The sequence below is a fragment of the Sus scrofa genome, chromosome 1 (assembly GCF_054392235.1).
Source record: "Sus scrofa isolate SSC_HxYL_T2T_F1_AM1 chromosome 1, Sscrofa_HxYL_maternal_Yorkshire_Landrace_v2.0, whole genome shotgun sequence".
Lineage (NCBI taxonomy): Eukaryota > Metazoa > Chordata > Mammalia > Artiodactyla > Suidae > Sus > Sus scrofa.
Genome location: NC_139383.1, coordinates 108,307,757 through 108,330,502, shown reverse-complemented (window position 1 = coordinate 108,330,502; position 22,746 = coordinate 108,307,757). Strand labels below are relative to the sequence as shown.

Genomic DNA, 22,746 nt, shown 5'->3' with positions numbered 1-22,746 from the left:
TTCTCTTTCCTTTCCCCCACTCTACTACCTTCCTTCCCCAGAGATAATTCCTGATGGTAGTTTCTTTTGAATCTTTCTAGAGATAGTACACCCATATATCTCATGTAATTTTACAGAATTGGTTAAACACAAATTGTAGCATACTACACGTATCTTGCTGTTTTTCTTTTGTGCTTGCTGTCCCTTGCTTTTTCCTACCACAGTTAAGTAAAACAAATGTACATGCATATATGCAACTGCCTTATTCTTTTAAATGACTGCAGAATCCATAGATTATATTAAATCAGTTTTTTATTGGTGGATACTTAGATTGTTTCCAGTCTTTTGTTATAGTGGATAATGCTGCATACATAATTTCTCATGCATATAAATATACTTCTTGTATAAATTCCTCAAAGTAGAATTTTGCTGGGTCAAAGTGTAGTACATTTGTAGTTTTGGTTAATGCTGCCATGGAAGTGCTAAACTGTGCTCCGTGGAAGTTGTACCAATTTATACTCCATTGAAATTGTACCAATTTATACTCCTACCAGCAGTGTATGAGAAGGTCTGTTTCCTTACACCTTTGTCAGTTTGCTGCTGCATTTTTAGACTCTTGGGCCTTTGTCAGTTTGATAGGAGAAAACTAGTATCTCTCTTTCTCTCTCTCTCTCTCTCTTTTTTTTTTTTTTTTTGCAGTTTTAGGGCTGCACCTGCAGCATTTGGAGGTTCCCAGGCTAGGGGTCAAATCAGAGCTGTGTTCGCTGGCCTACACCACAGCCACAGCAACACAGGATCTGAGCTGCGTATGAGACCTATACCACAGCTCACAGGAACACCAGATCCTTAACCCACTGAGCGAGGCCAGGGATCGAACCCACAACCTCATGGATCCTAGTTGGGTTTGTTAACTGCTGAGCCACGAAAGGAACTCCAAGTATTTCACTTTTAACTCTTTTTTATGAACCCTGACAAATATTACACAGTGTCTAGAATATTGAATTCCCATTATTCATTATCTAGATTTTAAACATTTTTTATTTATTTTTCACAGCTTTACTGTGGTAGGCTGAATAATGGCCCCTAAAAGTATCTGAATTCCGATTATTCATTATCTAGATTTTAAACATTTTTATTTATTTTTAATAGCTTTATTGTGATAGGCTGAGTAATGACCCCTAAAAGTATCTGTGTCCTAGTCCCTGGAGTCTGAATATGTTGTGCTGTAGCACATATCAGTATTGCATTCCTTTTTTATTTCTGAATGAAATTCCTTCATATGCTTATGCCATATTTTGTTTATCCATTCATTAAAGAATAGCCATTTGGATTCTTTCCATATATACTTCATCCATTTTTTTAAGTATTTTATTTTATTTATTTATTTATTTATTTTTTATTTTCCCACTGTACAGCAAGGGGGTCAGGTTATTCTTACATGTATACATTACAATTACATTTTTTCCCCCACCCTTTCTTCTGTTGCAACATGAGTATCTAGACAAAGTTCTCAATGCTACTCAGCAGGATCTCCTTGTAAATCTATTCTAAGTTGTGTCTGATAAGCCCAAGCTCCCGATCCCTCCCACTCCCTCCCCCTCCCATCAGGCAGCCACAAGTCTCTTCTCCAAGTCCATGATTTTCTTTTCTGAGGAGATGTTCATTTGTGCTGGATATTAGATTCCAGTTATAAGTGATATCCTATGGTATTTGTCTTTGTCTTTCTGGCTCATTTCACTCAGGATGAGAGTCTCTAGTTCCATCCATGTTGCTGCAAATGGCATGATGTCATCCTTTTTTATGGCTGAGTAGTATTCCAATGTGTATATATACCACACCTTCCGAATCCAATCATCTGTCGATGGACATTTGGGTTGTTTCCATGTTCTGGCTGTTGTGAATAGTGCTGCAGTGAACATGCGGGAGGATGTGTCTCTTTTAAGTAGTGTTTTGTCCAGATAGATGCCCAAGAGTGGGATTGTGGGGTCATATGGAAGTTCTATGTATAGATTTCTAAGGTATCTCCAAACTGTTCTCCATAGTGGCTGTACCAGTTTACATTCCCACCAACAGTGCAGGAGGGTTCCCGTTTCTCCACAGCCCCTCCAGCACTTGTTATTTGTGGACTTATTAATGATGGCCATTCTGACTGGTGTGAGGTGGTATCTCATGGTAGTTTTGATTTGCATTTCTCTTATAATCAGTGATGTTGAGCATTTTTTCATGTGTTTGTTGGCCATCTGTATATCTCCTTTGGAGAAATGTCTATTCAGGTCTTTTGCCCATTTTTCCATTGATTGATTGGTTTTTTTGCTGTTGGGTTGTATAAGTTGTTTATATATTCTAGAGATTAAGCCCTTGTTGGTTGCATCATTTGAAACTATTTTCTCCCACTCTGTAAGTTTTCTTTTTGTTTTCTTTTGGGTTTCCTTTGCTGTGCAAAAGCTTTTCAGTTTGATGAGGTCCCATGGTTTATTTTTGCTCTAATTTCTATTGCTTTGGGAGACTGACCTGAGAAAATATTCATGATGTTGATGTCAGAGAGTGTTTTGCCTATGTTTTCTTCTAGGAGTTTGATGGTGTCCTGTCGTACATTTAAGTCTTTCAGACATATGCTTTTGGCACTTCTGTCACTTTGTTGAGACTGCTCCCCTCCTCCCCAGCAACTCAGTGCTGGTTTTTGATGTGTGACCTGAAGAACCTTGACATCAAGTGGGCGTTGAGATAGAAGGTGCCACCTTATTGACAGGGATAGGATTACCTAGTTTATGAATTATTCAAGGCTAAGATAAATATCTATAGGGAAAGACTAAAAATCCAGACATTTCTGAGATTGCTCACTCCTAGAATTCCTTGAATCCCATATGTGCTGTCTTTAAGTGCAGCCAAAAATTGATGTCTGCCAATTTTTTTAGAAGCACAAAGTCCTTTAAGACTTATCTAATTCTTCCTTACTATAAACTGTTTTTGGCACCACAGTAGCCACATTTAATTTCCAGGCATGGTTGAAAAATCTTTAAATTCTTCAATAGTTTTTGTCTTTTCACCTTATTAAAATTCCTTGTGAGGCAAAGATCTGAAATAAAATCAGAATTAATTCAAATAAAGTTTAAGTAATACATAGTTAATACATAGTTTATTTGTCTTTTTCTTTTCTTTTTTTGTCTTTTTAGGGCTGCACCCGAGACATATGGAGGTTCCCAGGCTAGGGGTCGAATCAGAGCTATAGCTGCCAGCCTATGCCAGAGCCACAGCTACGTGGGATCCGAGCTTCATCTGTGACCTACACCACAGCTCACAGCAATGCCAGATCCTTAACCCACTGAGCAAGGCCAGGGATCAAACCTGCATCTTCATGGATACTAGTCAGATTTGTTTCTGCTAAGCCAAGATGGGAACTCCCCATAGTGTATTTTTCTCAAGAAAATATATAAAAATTACTTATATGGCTGATTTCTTTTTTTTTTTTTTTTTTGTCTTTTTGTCTTTTTTGTTGTTGTTGTTGCTATCTCTTGGGCCGCTTCCGCGGCATATGGAGGTTCTCAGGCTAGGGGTTGAATCGGAGCTGTAGCCACCGGCCTACGCCAGAGCCACAGCAACGCGGGATCCGAGCCGCGTCTGCAACCTACACCACAGGTCAGGGCAACGCCGGATCGTTAACCCACTGAGCAAGGGCAGGGACCGAACCCGCGACCTCATGGTTCCTAGTCGGATTCGTTAACCACTGCGCCACCACGGGAACTCCTGATTTCATACTAAATATTGCAGCAAAGCAAGAAACGAAACAGCACTAAAGGAAAAGGTAGTAAAATTATCTATATCCACACTAAGTAATTAAGGGATACATGAAACAAAAAGATGTAAAATGTGATGGAAATGCTATAAAATTGGCTCGTGATGATCATTGTGCAACTATAAATGTAATAAAATTCATTGAGTAATTAAAAAATGTAAAATATGTTAAAGGTATTAAACTATATATATATGAAAGTATATGCATATAGTTATATGCAAACCATATGGTAACCACAAGCCACAAATCTATAATAGATAACACACAAAAATGGAGAAAGGAATCTAAACATGACATCAAAGATAGTTTTCAAATCACAATGGAAGAGAGCAGAAGAAAGGAACCAAAAACTTACAAAAGAATTAGGAAATGATTAACAAAATGGCAATAAGTACATACTTATCAGTAATTACTTTAGGTATAAATAGACTAAATGTTCTAATCAAAAGACATAGAGTGACTAAAAGGATATAGAAATAAGACCCATCTATATGCTGTCTATAAGAGACTCACCTCACATCTAAAGACATAGCTGCAAAGTGAGGGGTTAAAAAAGGTATTCCATGGAAATGGAAATAAAAAGAAAGCCAGGTAGCAATATTTATATCAGACAAAATAGATTTTAAATCAAACACTGTAACAAGAGACAAGGACATTGCATAATGATAAAGGGATCCAACAAGAAGATCTAACAACTGTAAATAATTATGTATCCAGCATAGGAGTACCTAAATACTTAAAGCGGTTAACAGACGTAAAGGGAAGAATTGATAGTAAGACAGTAATAGTAGCACACTTTAAGCCCTGCTTACATCAGTGATTGTCCAGACTGAATATCAATAAGGGAATACTGGTCCAAATGATACATTAGAGCAGATGACCTTTACATATTATATATATTTATATATAAAACATTCCATCCAAAAGCAGCAGAATACACATTCAGGTGAACATGGAACATTCTCCAGGATAGATCACATACTAGGTAAATATAAGAAGATTGATATCATATCAAGCATCTTTTCCAGCTACAGCAATATGAGACCAGTGATGAACTACAAGAAAAAAACTTCAAAACACCCCAGACATGTGGAGGCTAAATAATATGCTACTAAACAACTGTTGGGTAACTGTGATACCAAAACCATACAAAGACCACACACACACACACACACAAATATTGTAGGCTAATAATCACTGATGAACATAGTGATATGCGTGTTCTCATATCATAAAATTCTCAACAAAATAGCAAAATGAATTCAACAATACATTAGAAGACTCACATACCATGATCAGTTGGAGTTTATCCCTGGATGCACGGATAGTTCAGTATCTGCAAGACAGTATGATATATCACATTAACAAATTGAAGAATAAATCATATGATCATCAATAGATGCAGGAGATGACAAAAAATCAACATCTATTTATAATAAGAATTTTGAACAAAGTGTAGGTATAGAGGGAATGTAGCTCAGCATAATAAAAGCCATATATGACAGACGCACAGCTGATGTCATACTCAGTGGTGAAAAGTTGAAAGCATTTCCTATAAGATCTATAACAAGACAAAGATGCCCACTCTTGCTACTTTTTTTAACATAGTATTGGAAGTTCTTACCATAGAAATCAGACAAGAAGAAGAAATAAAAGGAATCCAGATTGGAAAGGAAGAGGTAAAACTGTTACTGTTTGCAGATGATGTGATACCGTGTATAGAAAATTCTGAAGATACCACCAAGAAACTGTCAGAACTTATAAATGATTTCAGTAAAGCCACGGGTTACAAAGTTAATATACAGAATTCTGTTGAGTTCTGTACACCAACAATGAAAAGAATAATTAAGTAGAAGAACTTAAAACAATACCATTTACAGTTGCGTCAAAAGAGAATAAAATACTTAAGAATAAATCTAACCAAGAAGGTAAAAGACCTGTACTGAGGACACTAAGAGACATGAAATAAATTGAAGGCAACAGAAACAAATGGAAAGGTATACCCAGCTCATGGATTGGAAGAAATAATATTATTAAAGTGACCATATTCCAGAGGCAAACTATAGATTCACTGCAATCCCTGTCAAAATACCAATGGTGTTTTTCATGTAACTAGAACAAGTAATTCTAAAATTGGTATGAAACACACAAGACCCTGAATAGCCAAAAAAAAAAAAAAAAAACCCAAAAAACAACCTCTTGAGAAAGAAGAACTAAGCTGGAGATATCATTCTCTCTGATTTCAAACTATACTACAAAGCTACAGTAATCAAAACAGCATGGTACTGGTACAAAAATAGACATGCAGATCAATGGAACAGAATTGAGAGCCTAGAAATAAACCCATGCACTTATGATCAATTGATCCATGAGAAAGGAAGCAAGAATATATGATGGAGTAAAGAGAGTCTCTTCAATAAATGGTGCTGGGAAAACTGGACAGCTACATGTAAAAGAATGGACTTAGAACATTCTTTAATGCCATATACAAAATTAACTCAAAGTAGATTAAAGACTTAATGTAAGACCTGAAACTATATAGCTCCTAGAAGAAAACATGGCTAGTATATACTCTTCGTCATTGCTCCTAGCAATGTATTTTTGGATATGTTTCCTCAGGGAAAGGAAACAAAAACACAAATGGGACTACATTAAACTATAAAGTTTTTGCATAGCAATAGAAACTATTGAGAAAACGAGAGGCAGAAGATATTTACAAACTATCCAATAAGGGGTTAATAGCCGTGATACATAAATAACTCATACAACTTAACATCAAAAAAAACCCAACCAGATTAAAAAATGAATAGAGATCCTGAGTACACGTTTTTCCAAAGAAGATGTACAGATAGCCATGAGACACATGAAAATATATTCAACCCCACTAATCATCAGGTAAATGCAAATTAGAAGCACAGTGAGATACCACCTCACATCTGTCAAAATGACTGTCATCAAAATGACAGCAGACAGCAGGTGTTGGTAAGGATCTTGAGAAAGGGAACCCTTGTGTACCATTTGCAGGAATGTAAATTGGCATAGTCAGTATGGAAAACAGTGTGAAGCTTCCTTAAAAAGTTTAAAACTACCATACACACAACTTAGAATAGATTTACAGGGAGATCCTGCTGAGTAGCATTGAGAACTTTGTCTAGATACTCATGTTGCAGCAGAACAAAGGGTGGGGGAAAAATGTAATTGTAATGTATACATGTAAGGATAACTTGATCCCCTTGCTGTACAGTGGGAAAATAAAAAATAATAATAATAAAAAAAGTGAAATTTTACTTAGTTAAAAAGTGCTAAACTAGATGGATGCCAGGACAATAAACCAAATGCCCCAGGCAAACCAGAAGGTGAACTTACCCATATTAAACATCACATTATACTTGGTCACTTACGTATAGTGTGGTGGCATTTGGAGTAGTGTGCTTTTAAAATCTGAATTTAATTTTGTAAAATATGTAGCCAACACTATAAACTTAATCTAAAATGTCTAGGATAATTTACATGAGTGTTGCAGAGAATTTTACAAGTCTGAAAACCTATGATGATAAACTACTGAAAAATGAAATATCAGATGCTTTTACTCAGTGAAATCAAGCACATGATACATTTTTGTAAATTTTGTGAATCTACAGTTGTCACAATATTTCATTTTATGTTTCTTTTTCCTGAATAAAATTACAAAGTGCTATGGTTAAAAAAATAAATAAATAAATAAAACTACCATACAATCCAGCTATTTCACTTCTGGGTATTTTTCTGAAGAAAACAACGCTAATTAGAGATATATGTTCCCCTATGTTCATTGCAGTATGTTTATAATAGCCAAGATATGAAAGCAATCGAAGTGTCTATCAGTTGCTGAACATGTCAAAATTTATATAATCATTTACCTTTTCCATTTGGATTACTTTTCCTGTTACATATTATACAGTGGTGAATATCCCTATGCATGTGGTAGAAGTGATTTCTGTCCTGTGAATAAAGTATGGTCAAATGACTTTCATTAATTCTTCTAGTTCATGTTGGCAGGGCCTGAGAAAGAAGTGTAATAGGTCAGGAACAGATTTTATGGGGCACTGACAGTGCTTCCTAACATATTTCATGGTTTTTTTTTTTTTTTTTTTTGCCGATCAGGTATGGTAGCCTGGAGACCCTGAAGGTATGGGGATTCTTACTATGGAGGACTGAATGGGAAGATCAAGATCTGTTCACCTGTTTGGCAGATGGATTTTGGCACACTTTTTAGAAAGCCGAGGATTAGAATTGTGGTTCTTTGTAGTTTCTTGTTTAACTTGGTGAAAGCATTGCTTTAAGGAGTTTAATTTTGGAGTGGAGTGCATGTTGGTTTTGAAAGAGCAGGAAGGAGGAGAAATTCAGGCAGGAGTTTCTCCTACTAGGTGAGAGGCAACCTGCAGTGACATAACCACCATGTGATGAAGGTCTGAGTTTCTGTGCCTCTATAGGAAATGGAAAGCCCTTCATCCACTATGAAAGTTATATTGTTCTTTTATTTAAAATAAAAGTTCTTTTAAATTGGTATTTGATTTCTGCATTAGTACTTAACTAAGAGTTCTAGATTTGGGAGCAGAGCTGAGCAATGTAGTGACAGCTTATATACTTAGCAAGAATGAGAATCATTTTGCCAAAAAATGTGCTGATTTTAGGCAAAGTGTAGAGAATGGAGACAGTGAAACATGGTGGGGGAACACAAATTTTGGAGCCAGACTGACTTTGTCTTGCATCTCAGCTCTACTGCTTACTAGGTTGGTGAATCTAGGCAAGCTGCTTAATTTCATCAAGCCTGTTTGTTGATGCTTCTGTAAAATGAAAATATTATTATCTATCATGTAGATTTGTGGGGAAGATAAAACACCATGATGCGTGTAAAGTGTCTGACTTTCCTTTTCTTACAAGGAAATTAATCAACTCACTAATTTATTTATTTTTATTTATTTATTTTGCCTTTTGAGGGCTGTACCCATGGCATATGGAGGTTCCCACCCTAGTGTCCAATCAGAGCTATAGCCACCGGCTTACGCCACAGCCACAGCAACACGGAATCCGAGCTGTGTCTGTGACCTACACCACAGCTCATGGCAATACCGGATCCTTAACCACTGAGCAATGCCAGGAATTGAACTGCGTCCTCATGGATACTAGTCGTGTTCATTAACCACTGAGCCATGACGGGAACTCCTCAACCCATTAATTTAAAAAAGAGCAAGGGCTGTCTCTTGACAGTTAGTCTAAAACGTTTGAAGTTTGAAAATAAGCCACAGAAGCTTAACCAATTTTTTGATGACTGCTTTATCCTGTGATTGAAAATACCATGATTCTCTTGAATTAAAAGTTTAACTGTTTTAAAAATGAGACCAAACATAGAGTATAATATTTGTATCTGGGCAGACTCAGTGTCCTTTTTATAAAGGTTAGGGCTTTGAAACCTTTATTGAATAGTGAAAATTGTGTTACGTATACTGAGCACTAGATGGTGCTCAAATAAGGCAAGAAGTAGCTTTTGTTGCTGTGACAGTCACTAAACTCATATTTCTTAGTACCAAAGTGATGCATGTTCATTTTTATTATCTTTAAATATAGAAAAGCTCAAGGAAGGCAAAAAAGATAAAGATGATACTAATCAGAAATAATCATTATTAACTTTTTGGTCTATATCTTGTCAATTCTCTCACTTAGAAATGTTTGCATCATATTCTACACATTTCCTTAATTTACGTATTCCTTCTGTAATTGTTTTCATATAACATAATTTTAAATGGCTGTAGAATGTTCTGCCTTGTAGATGTCCATAATTTATATTGTTGAACATTTTGGTTATCTCTTATTTTTCCTGATGATATATAAAACTACGATGAGCTTCTTTGCAGCCAAATATTTGTCCATATCTCTAATTGTATAATTGGAGTGAGTGCTTAGCAGTTGATTTGCTGGTAAGATGGTCAGTTTTTTTAAAATCACACAAATCTTTAATTGTATAAAAATTAGAAAATATAAGAATAAAAGGGAAAATAGTCATATAGTCTCATCACATAGAGATAACCACTGTTGATATTTTGGTATATGTTTTTTCATATTTTTTTATTTTTTTTCATATATTTTTTAAATGTACATATCTGGTTGCTGTGAGCTATGGTGTAGGTCGCAGATGCAGCTTGGATCTGGCCTGGCTGTGGCTGTGGTGTAGGCCAGTGGTTACAGCTCCGATTAGCTAGCCTGGGAACCTCCATGTGCCGTGAGTGCGGCCCTAAAAAGACAAAAAAAATAAAAAAATAAAAGTAAATGCACATACCTGAAGATAGGCATGTATATTTATATCTGCTTCACCTTAAATATGTCATATAATTTTGGTATTTTGGAGTTGAACCTCGTCTGCTCTAATTTGCTATCACTCCTATAATATGGAAAGATGTATTCACGTAGTTTGTTTTATTGTGGTATAATTTGCATAATTTTACCATTTTAGCCGTTTTTAAGTGTATAATTCAGTGGTGTTAAGTACATTCCCAGTGTTTTACAGTTATCACCACTGTCCATTTCTAGAAGTTTTTCGTTATCTCAAACTGAAATTCTGTATTCATCAAATAGTAACGGCCCTGTTCCCCCTACTTCCCAGCCTATGTTAACCTCTTTTCTGCTTTCCATCTCTATGAATTTGCCTATTCTAGGTGCTGCATTTTGTGTTTGGCCTATTTGACTTAGCATATTTTCAAGGTTCATCCATATTGTAGCGTATGTCAGAAGTTCCTTCCTTTTTAGACTGAATAATATGCAATGTATATATTCTCCACATCACATAATGTTTTTGAACTTCAGTTTGTTGTACTTCCTTATAAATTATCTTAAATAAATGCCCTTTGTCTTCAGCATTGTTAGGTTCCAGTTACTACTCTAAGTTTTTTTTTTTTTTCAGGGATCTCCCTTGCATTATAAAAAATATGTTCGTTCTGCTAAGAGGCTTGGCTGATGTAAACATCACTGTTACTTTAGCAGTTATTTATTGAGCACTTACGGTGTGTTAGGTGCTGGGCTCCTTGCCTTAGGTGCCTTTCCTCATTTCATTCTCACATCAAGTCTTTGAAGTAGATGTTATTACTCTTATATGTGAGAGAACAGGCTTGGGGAGGTTGTCCAAGGTCATGTGGCTAGTAGCTCACATGGACCAGATTCAAACCAGGTTTATGTAGCTCCAGAGATGAATTCTGTTGGCTCTCATGCTACACAGTCTTCATTTGGAAGCATAGACTAATCACAGACTGAGCTTCAAATAGTGGCTAAAGAGATGAAGCCTTATATTCTATACGCTGAGGTGTCCTGTTTTGGCTCAGTGGGTTAAGTACCCGACTAGTATCCATGAGGAATGTGGGTTCGATCCCTGACTTTGGTCAGTGGGTTAAGGATCTGGTGTTGCTGCAAGCTGTGGTGTAGCTCACAGATTTGGCTTGTATCTGGTATTGCCGTGGTTGTGGTCTAGGCTGGTAGCTGCAGCTCCAACGTGACCCCTAGCTTGGGAACTTCCGTATGCTGCAGGTACGACTTTAAAAAGAAAAAAAAAAATTACATATGCTGATCTTCAAGAAAAGAATCACCAGATTTATCTTTTCAGGTTTCAAGCACTTTTGTTTTGTTTTGTTTTTTTCTGGCTACACTTGCAGCATATGGAAGGTCCCAGGCCAGGAACCGAATCTCAGCTACAGCTGCGACCTACACTGCCACGTGGCAATGCTGGATCCTTAACCCACTGCACCAGGCCAGGGATCAAACCTGCATTGCTGCAGAGGCAACACCAGACCCTTAAAGCACTGTGGCACAGCGAGAACTCCTTTAACACTTTCAAAGCAAGGGTGATAACAGTATACTTTATGTTTGAGCATCATTATTTACAATGTAAATGTAATAACATATTATTTACAGCTAATACAGGCAAGATGATGGATAATCTGTCCCGTATTTTAACCTTGCCTTGAGTGGAGTGCATCTTCTTGGTTTATGGAGAGCTGCCTGAATAATCCTTTCCCAGAGTTTCTTAACCTGCTTCCTCAGTTGTGAAACAGGAAAAGAGACTTTTATTGATTTAGGTCACAAGTTTTTAACTGACAAACAATTAAGTGGTTGTAAATATTTTCTTTGAATTTTTGTCTCCACCTTTATATTTTTATTCTCTTTGGCACACTCTGTGTACAATTTTGGTAGAATTTTTCAAGCTGGAACAATCTGCTCTGTCATTGAGGTGGGCTTGGGATAACTCCTAAACCATCTTCTAAACTCTCTAATTCTTTCATAATAAGTTTACTTGAATGGTGACCAAAATAGTGTACAAGGTCATTTTACCAAGGGAATAAATAACTTGAGACTTTTACTGGCATCTCATTTTCTCAAATTGAGGGACCAGAAGAGTTCATTTTTTATATCTTGAGTCAGAATCTTTATTTCCCTTTCTTTGATTTATACCTTTGTATGCAAAATCAGTTTAGAAGATGCTTGAGTTTGCTCAGGATTGTTTGCTCTTTTCAACTAGAAGTTTAAATGGGAGAAAACAAAACTAACACTGTTTAAAGCATTAAAATAAGGGGGAAAGTAAGTTTTGCTCCTGTCTTTCCTTTTCTCATTGTTTTGGTTGGAATCTGAAGGGTTTTGTTTGTTTGTTTGTTTGTTTTTGTGCTTTTCAGGGCAGCACTTGTGGCATATGGAGGCTAGGGGTCCAATCGGAGCTATAGCTGTTGGCCTATACCACAGCCACAGCAACATCAGTTCTGAGTCACGTCTGAGACCTATATACCATAGCTCATGGCAACGCTAGATCCTTAACCCACTGAGTGAGGCCAGGGATCACTGTTCCTAGTTGGATTTGTTTCCACTGTGCCACGATGGGAGCTCCTGGAATCTGAAGTTTTAAGCCATTTCTTTTGTTGCTTTCTTGAGAAAATAAATGCAATATGACCTTGTATGGTAATTGCTGAAATTTCGACATTTGAATAGTTATACTTTCTTTCATTTTTGCAGTTGAATGACAACACATAGGATTGTCTGTGAATCACATGAATATAAATACTTTTTGGTTCTGCTTGGTGCATTAAAAATTGCCATCATAAATTTATATGCAGTTTTTATCCTTTGACTTTTTCCTATGAATAGGTTCTTTTAAAACATTAACATTCCCACAGTTTAACCACTGAATGGGCTAATTCTTGTCAGTTTTGTGAATGATTTCTGTAATTCTCTCTTTGCTAAGGTAAGGGGAAAAATGTCTTCAGAAGTGCTTCTATGCTTTTCTGAATGGTTACTTGTTGATTTTACTCAGGTTGTGTCTCAAACTGACAAACATAACTTGTTAGAGAATGTGTGTTGTGGGCTGAAAACGACATTATTAATATAAAATATCAATTTTGAAGTAATTTTATGGTGGAATTTTCAGTGAAGAAGACTTAAGAATTTTCCGTGTTTATTTTATAAACCTCATAATTACAGCTACTTTGATCATTCAGCCAGTCAGTGTTCAGAAATCTATAATTCTCCCCCCAACAACTTTCTGTTCATCTGCTTTTCATTAAAAGATTTGAACTGTGAGTTTATCATCTTTCATTATTGGATTCACATGAGATTGGTGTGCTTAAAAGTAAAGTAAAACCAGTGTAAATTACTGAAAGCTGTGAAATAGGGAATGTATAATGACATTTAGCTTCCTTACCAAACAATAGTTTATGATTTCAAAGCAATTACAAAAAATTAACCTATCATCTTACCATTTTCCTTATTGGAAATTTTTTCTATTTTTTTCTAGTTCTTTATCATTCACGTATTTTTAAGTGATTTAAATCATAACATAGATACAATTTTAATAATATATATTAAAATAAATAAATAAATAAATTCGGAGTTCCCGTCGTGGCGCAGTGGTTAACGAATCTGACTAGGAACCATGAGGTTGTGGGTTTGGTCCCTGCCCTTGCTCAGTGGGTTAACGATCCGGCGTTGCTGTGAGCTGTGATGTAGGTTGCAGACGTGGCTCGGATCCCGCGTTGCTGTGGCTCTGGCGTAGGCCAGCGGCTACAGCTCCGATTCGACCCCTAGCCTGGGAACCTCCATATGCCGTGGGAGCGGCCCAAAGAAATAGCAAAAAGACAAAAAGACAAAAAAAAAAAAAAAATATATATATATATAATACATCTGTGACAACTTCTTTTAGGTATATATAGAAATTCCAGTTAGTGGTAATGTTTTAGTTTGATATTATGTGACTTTGCCTTAATAAAGTAGCTAAATAGTATTCATAGTTAAAGAATATTAAACTAGAAGCTAGATATGTGTATTCTTATGTTGTGACCTTGAACAAGTTACTTAGCTTTTCTATTTCTGTCTCTTGTAAAATGAAGATACTCCTATTTCTTTAGTCAACTTCTCAGGGTTTTTAAAAGCAATCAAATGAAATAATCAAAGTGAGAGAACTCTGAATAGTATGTAAGTCTATACACATTACAAGTTGTAAGCTAATGAGCAAATTTATTTGTATATCAGCAATTAATATGCTAGAGTCTTTGAACGCATTTCTTTTGTAGAAGCTTAAAGAGTTCTTTTCCTAAATCTCCTCCTCCCATGTTGAAATACTTTCTTTAAAAAGTCAGTTTCAACTCAATTTAGCCAAACAACCTAAATTAGTAGAGTTCAAATTACCAAAAATCTGCTAAATGTATAAATACTTAGTTGCAATTTTAGTTTTTTAAAATAAATTATTTTTCTCTGTAGTATAAATTTTTTAAAAATCTGATTTAAAATCTGCAACTCAAATTGCTTCTGTGTATGAGAATATGGTAATTTTTTTTTTTAGTTGTGTTATTGTTCTACAACCAGTTGGTAAGCTTCTTTTCTAAGATTATGTATTATTCAACCTCCTTTTTCTTTTTCGGCCGTACCTGTGGCATATGGAAGTTTCCAGGCTAGGGATCGAATACAAACCATAGCTACGACCTGTGTCACAGCTGCAGCAATGCCAGGTCCTTAACCCACTGTGCTACAGTGGGAACTCCTCTTTTTTCTTAAATCCCTGAGGGCCAACACCATAGCCTGGCATTTCCATTTCTGTCTTTTTTTTTTTTTTTTCCCAGTCTTTCTGCCTTTTCTAGGGTTGCTCCCGCAGCATATGGAGGTTCCCAGGCTAGGGGTCTAATTGGAGCTGTAGCTGCCAGCCACAGCCACAGCCACAGCCAACTTGGGATCCGAGCTGCGTCTGAGCTCACGGCAACGCCAGATCCTTAATCCACTGAGCAAGGCCAGGGATTGAACCCCCAACCTCATGGTTCCTAGTCGGATTTGTTAACCACTGAGCCACGATGGGAACTCCTCCATTTCTTATGTTACTTAAAATCGGAAGTGTGGACAGATGAAGAGTGAGACAGATGGGTTGATAGAAAAGAGAAAGTTGAAACAGAAAAATAAATGTTGCATGGTAGAAACTGCCTAAAAGACCACAAACAATTCCTTCTGGTGCTGTAAGTTGGTGCCATGAAATAGGTCACAGGTCATCGATTAAAATTATCTGCTTAAATATGTTGTTTCTGTTAACACCAGTGGGTATTTTTAATTTGCCAACTGTAGCCTGTCTGACCTGTTATACCAGCTGACTAAAATACTGTAAATAAATCTTACATATTTTCATGTGTGACAGTGATCAGGAATAGGTATTAAGTTCATTAAGGTGGCCTATGTTATATATTTATTTTGGTTGTAGGAACTTGAATTCCTGAACTACAGGCTTCATATGAAATTTAATTTTTTCCCCCTACTGACAAATGTTCTTTCTTGTTTGTCACTTTTGGAAAACTGCTTGCCATCTAACAGTGGTACTCTGTTGATGAATGAAGGGATATGTGCTGTACCACTGAGCTGTGCTCTTTTTATTTTCACGCACAAACTAATGGCAGGGTCTCCCCCAAGAGAGCAGATCTAACCATCAAGGCTAGAGGAGTTTTTCTTCTCTTCTGTCACCTCATGAATTGTGGCTGATGACATTCGGACACATATTCTGCATAAGTGGGTGATATAGTTGATTATCCCTTTTTATAATGAAAAAAATACTGTCCACATCATTTTTACTTCATATTTTTTTTCTTTTTCTTTTGTGCATTTCTGTATCCTCTTCACTATACCATGCTTCAAGTTAAGGCCAGAGTTATTTGTCATGCCAGAGGCTTATAACACGGAGTTTAAATAGAAAGAAGTTGTAAACTCTCTGTACCCCACCTTCCATGTTAGTTAATACAGAAATCAACTGCCTGGTACAGTGAAAGAATTCAGGTGGTGTTGAACTTGTTTTAAATTAACAATGGTGTGATAATTTGCCAATTAGATGCCATATCCTCCTTGATTTTCTCTGTGGGCCATTTTATTTTATTTTTTCTGTAGGCCATTTTAGAGGGGAAAAAGAATCTGTATTTGTCATGAAGGTTCTTATGCTTGCTTACTGTCAACACATGCTTATCTGAATAAAAAAATCATTGGATTTGGTGTCAGAAGATCTGGGTTTGTAATTTTGCAGATTTAGGAGTATGTGTGGGTTAAAGCCACAGTTATGCATTTTGGTGGGAATGGTAATTGGTTAAATCCTTCTGGAATGTAATTTACAGTATTCATCAGAAGAGTCATTGACCTAGCAATTTGACTTCTAGAGTTTATGTTAAGGAGATGATTGGACAAGTTCAGAAATATATGTAGACAGATGTATGTGTAAAGACGTTCGTAGCAATGTTTATAATAACAGAAAATTGCTAACATCTGAGTTTCTGCCAGTAAGGAGATTGGATGAATGAACAAACACATAAAAATGGTGCATCTGCACACTGAAACAGTACACAGTCATTAATAATGATCATGTGTACGACACTGTCACTGCTATGCCTTGGGTTTAATCCCTGGCCGGGGAATTTTAGGCATGCCAAAAAAGCTGTGATCATGTGTTTATAGATGTGGACCACAGCATATTAAGTGTTTGTTAAAAGCCAGTTATGACAACATTCATATAGCATAAACCCATTCAAGCAAAATTGTGTATGTATGTATATAAAAAGTATATATGTTTATATAACTTCTATTTAAGTTTTATAGCTTTTATTTGTATTTATTTATTTATATTTTGCTTTTTAGGGCTGCACCCACAGCATATGGAGGTTCCCAGGCCTAGGGGTCGAATCGGAGCTATAGCTGCAGACCTACACCACAGCCACAGCAATGCAGGATCTGAGCCCTGTCTGTGACCTACACCACAGCTCATGGAAACACTGGATCCTTAACCCACTGGGTGAGGCACAGGGATTGAACCCGTAACCTCAGGGTTCCTAGTCAGATTTGTTTCTGCTGTGCCACAATGGGAACTCCATGATTCTTCTTAAAAAAATTATTTCGATGAGTTCCTGTCATGGCACAGTGGTTAACAAATCCGACCAGGAACCATGAGGTTTCGGGTTTGATCCCTGGCCTTGCTCAGTGGGTTAAGGATCCGGCGTTGCCGTGAGCTGTGGTGTAGGTTGTAGATGCAGCTCGGATCCTGTGTTGCTGTGGCTGTGGTATAGGCTCCAATTAGACCCCTAGCCTGGGAACCTCCATATGCCATGGGCGTGGCCCTAGAAAAGACAAAAAGACACGCAAAAAAATATTTTGAAATATAGGTTCACAGGAAGTTGCCCCCCCCCCCCCCCCGCAGAAAAAAGTACAAGGAAATTCCTTGCATCCTTCTCTGTTTTCCCCCCTGGTACCATCTTGCATAACTGTATAGTTGGGTGCCAAACCCAGGAAATTGACATTGGTAAAAGTGACAAAGTTTATTGAGATTTCAGCAGTTAGATATGCGCTCATTTGTGTGCACATACATAGCTCCATACCATTTATCACATGTGTAACCACCACCACAGTCAAGATATATGATTGTTTCAGCCCAGCAAGGCTCCCTTGTGCTTTCCCTTTGCAGCCACATCCATTCTATCTGCCTTTCCCATCTCTAACCCCTGGCAGCCACTAATCAGGTTTCTATCTCTAGAATTTTGTTATTTCAAGAAAGTCGTATAAATGAATCATTTATCATATTATTCCTTATATAATATGTAACATTTTGAGGTAGGCTCTTTCACTCAGCATAGTGTCCTTGAGATCTATTCAAGTTGTTGTGTATATCATAGTTCATTCTTTTTTATTGCTAAGTAGTAGTCTATGTTGTGTGTTTACCATAGTTTGTTTCAGCAGTGACCTGTTGAAGGACATTTGGGTTGTTTCTAGTTTTTGGCTATCATGAATAAAGCAGCTCTGAACATTTGTGTACTGGTTTTTGTGTGAACATAAGTTTTTATTTCTTTGAGATAAATGCTCAAGAGTGGAATTACTGAGTTATATGGTTAATGTTTAGTTTTATATAAAACTCCCAGAACAATTTTTCAGAGTGGATGTATCATTTTTACATTCCTACCAGTAATGTATGTGATAGCCAATTTCTCTACATTCTTGCCAACCATTTGATGATATCACTCTTTTTTTATTTTAGCAGTTCTGATAGTGTTACCTCATCATGGTTTTAGCGTGGTTCATTTTTACAATAATAAATAAAAACTATTTTCTTTGTATAAAGGAAAAAATTTACCTAGATTTAAGTTTCTTTTCTGCTACTTGTTAAATGTTGTTTAATACTGAGAATTTTTGCTAGATGAATAAGGAATCTTGATTTCCATTGTAAGCCACTAGGGTTATATTTCTATTATAGTAACATATTAATGGAAATAAAGTCAAAGCATCTCACCTACAGTTTTTTGACACAGCTGTTTTGATACTATTTCAAAATGTAAAACCGCTTCAAAAATTACTAAATTATGCTTTATACTTCCCCTCTGCCTCAGTGGGGGAAGAAAGGCGACAACTGGCAAATTACCTGTAAGACATATTAAGGGATAAATATACGCAGAGTTGACAGTTTCTCACTTGTGGTATTGTTTTGTTTTGCTATTGAGGGGTTAGGGAACTTCTCTTTATTGAGTTGAGTGCTGAGTACTTTCCATGCTTCGCCATGTAGTTCTCACAACTATCCTATGAGATGGTGGCATCCTTACCTCCACTTTATGTGTAAGGAAACAGAGACTCTCAAATGAAGTGTCTTGGCTGGTCATATACTTAGGAATGAGGAAGCAGGAATTTAAATATGTGGCTTAGGCGTCTGTACTCTTTCTATTATATGGGCATATACATTATCTTCAGTAGTGCGAGTGACGGGAAATCCATGTGGCAGTGTGCAGGAATGGGTTTGATAATTGATGGTAATGGTTAAACTGAGGCTTAGTACACTCAGAGGGTAAGTATTGAAAGTGACCTGTCTCTAAATGGGTACAGAGTCATCCATTATTATTTCTGTTAGTGGTTTTTTGGTGTATTATTAGCTCATAGAATTTTTAAAGATTACACACTTGATTGTGTTCTGCTGTTAGTACCAGTTAGTGGTTTATCCAAGTTTGTTGGCCCAGTAGTTGGCAGCAATGATTAATTATAGTAGATGTTGTGAGCACGTGGTTAGGCTTTATCATATGTACTACTGGAGGCATTGTTGTTGCTCTTTACATTATCTTTTTGTTTTTTTGCCAAAAATCTGAGAATGAACATTTAACTGATGTATACCTGGGCACCTTGCTGCTGCTAAGCGTTCTGTTAGTGTATATCTTTGATTCTGTGGTTACCGGCTTCCCATTTTATGTAGGATAAAACCCAAATTCCTTAACATGGCTTTGAGGTTCTTCTCTCTTTTGCTTCATTTTACCTTTCCAGTCTTCTCTGCCACCCACACTCCCCAGTTAGTGAACTTTGTCATGGTGTATGTTGGTGCACTCTGCAGAGGTGGCAGAGATTTCATTGATTATTTGGGACATAACTTGGGAGTAATCCAGTTGTGTCATTGGTATTCCTTGGGGAATTTCGTCGTGGAAACTCACTGAAACATGTGGAGAGTGCGAAGTTGAGGGTGATGACAGTTCTCTCCTGAGGGAGGTTCTGTTTGTGAAATCAAAGTAGGGAAGGGAATAGACTTAGGATATAGCCCAGCAATGGCAGTGGTAATGTTCAGGAACTTTCCTGTAGTTGTGAAAAAAATATATATATATATTTTTTTGTCTTTTTGCTATTTCTTTGGGCCGCTCCCGCTGCATATGGAGATTCCCAGGCTAGGGGTCGAATCGGAGCTGTAGCCACCGGCCTACGCCAGAGCCACAGCAACGCGGTATCTGAGCCTCATCTGCAACCTACACCACAGCTCACGGCAATGCCGGATCGTTAACCCACTAAGCAAGGGCAGGGACCGAACCCGCAACCTCATGGTTCCTAGTCAGATTCGTTAACCACTGCACCACGACGGGAACTCCGAAAAATCTTAATAACCTCTTCCTTGCTCAGTTATCTTCAGGGAAACCCAGTGAAGGATCTTAAAACTGGAAAAAATCCCTAGACCAGTTTCAAATTCCCTGGTGTGTGAGTGCGAGGTTCTTGGGCATAGCTCTCCAGTCCCGTTGGTCTCATTGTCCACTGGGACATCACCCGAAAAAACTGAGATTCCTGTTCTGTGAGTCCATCTGTTTCTGTTGCTGCTGGAATGATAGCAGCCCGGAGGAGGAGCCTGATCTGCTGTTACAGCTAAGGATTGGTTCCAACACAGCCATTGGATCAATATGATTGTTTATCTAGAGTTTAGTTCATTAGCAAATTTTGACTTCCAGTTTTAAGTGTTTATTCCCAGTCTCTCATTAATGATATTTTCCAAGTTGTGCTAGTTGTGGAATTTAGGTATACAGGACATTTGAAGACCTCTGTGTGACATTAATCTATTTAATCTGTATTGATATGAATATTTGCTGCCTTTTTGCCCTTTTTTTGTTTGCTTCCAATGCCCCAAATCTGCTTTCAGAAACAGCATTCGGTTTCTAATTGTAATTGTCTTGGAAACATTGGCATCTTTTGCAGTTCAGTTTTACTTTTATTTACTGCAAATGATGATTTGTTAGTTGTCTGCTGCCAGAACATCTGAGCTCATTTGTTTGACTAAACAGGACTGTGCATAGATGCCTATAACAGGCAGCGACAGTTACCAACCACCCCAGTTGCTCACCACCTCATTTTAGCTCTAAATCAAGCAAATGGGAGAGAAGATTATTCTTAAAATGTTCCAAGAAGTGTAGAAAATTGGATGGAGGGGTGGGAGGAAAGGAATTCTATTATAACAATCAGTGTGTTGCTTTTGGCAGGGGTTGCCTGGCTGATTTCCTTTGTAGAACTTCAGAGGGCAGAAATGGCAGGGATATGGCAACAAGCAGAGCTCTATGAGACCGTGATTTGATAGGTCACTACCAGGCATTTTCCTTCTGGCTGAGCCACTGTACCAGGCATGGTGCGGGGGGACATGCAGGTGAATGAAACATTTCCCTTGTTCTCATGGAGCTTATGTTCAGGACACTCAAGATGCCTCTGACCTGTAGTGGCAGTCATTGAGGAGGTGATAGCTATGGTGCTGTTACAGAACCATGGCTGTGTGTAGGGGCCCCAGGCTTGATGGGCCTCAGTACAGAATGGCTGGTGCTGGCTGGTTCACCACAAGGCAGAGCTTTTCAATAAAGATGGGCTAATTCCCAGCCTTTCCTATCCCTTCATCCTCAAATGACAGCCCAGGTTGCTTCCAAAAGATACCTTATTTTACATTTGGAAACAAGTAAGTGACTTTAAAAATATCTTAATAAAAATTTAAGCTTGGGGGCAAATGTTGCCTCGAAATCTGGAGAGTGTATAGTGTCTCTTGAGGGCCAGGGAAGGAGTGAATTTTGTCCTGATGAATGAAGTATCTGACAGAGGATTTCATTGGTTCAGTGCATTTTTATTAAGTGCCTGATTTGCACCAGGCTGGGAACTCTGTGATGAGTAAGGAGTCCATAATCTAGGGGGGCCACAGACAGATAATTTGGCAGTCTTGCTACTATGTGCTTGGTTTTATGATTAGATACTTTGGGGATAGAAACCAGGCTTCTTACTTGGCCTTTGGTGCTCAGAGGTGGCTTCCTGGAGAAAGTGTTCATTCCAACCTCACTAGTACTTGGTGGAGTTATTTTTTCAGGCTGATGTTATATTAAAAAGAAATTGGAACCCTGTTTGTTTTTTGTTTGGGAAATACTCAATATCTTTCTGTTGAGAATGAGTTGAGAAACGAACTCTGCACTCTAGCCGTGTAGTATGTTATTCCAGGTTTGTAGTTTACTGACCTCTGCTTCCCAGAGCCTGCCAGGCTCTCTGTGACCGCCGTGCCCTTGCATACACTCTTCCTTGTGTCTGGAAAGCCCTCCCCCTTTTGTCTGTGCAGCTGCCTTCTCTTGCTTCTTTAGGACAGACAGTTACTTCCTCCAGGATGCCTACCTTGACTGCTAATAGGTAGGTTGGGTGTACTCCTGTAAACCCAGACACAGGGCCAGGCTTGATCTCCATTCTTCCCTGCACCAGATAGTCTGTCTACTTCTTCATGCCTCAGTGTAGCCTGGAGGCAGAGGCAGCATCTTTCACAGAGCCCAGCATGTCCTGGGCATCCAGGCAGTGTTTGTTGAACAAACAGATTCCAAAGCTTTTGAAGGTTATAGCCACATGTATATAATTGAAGTTCATGGGTCCAGCTGGTTTTAAGAGAGTGTTATTGACTGAGGAAAGTAGAAGCACCAGTGAAACAGATTTTATGCATGTGGTCTAGTTATTAACCTCATAAAACTCTTTACAATCTTTTGCATTTTATACCTCTTTACTTTTATTTTTTGCCCAAGTAATCCATAAACTGAGTAATTCATAGTTCCCACTTCTTGCCAACTACTAATGTGTATTATTAAATATGACCACCGTGATTTATTAATTAGGAGCCTTTTGGTTATTAACAAAAATTAATTTGATTTAGCATATGCCAGAAAGAG

General features: G+C 37.5%; 1 protein-coding gene across 8 annotated transcripts in view; it reads left to right on the top strand.

Annotated features, from left to right (window-relative positions):
- DYM (dymeclin) overlaps window positions 1–22,746 on the top strand; it is a 381,717-nt gene that overhangs the window by 23,793 nt on the left and 335,178 nt on the right. The window lies entirely within an intron of this gene.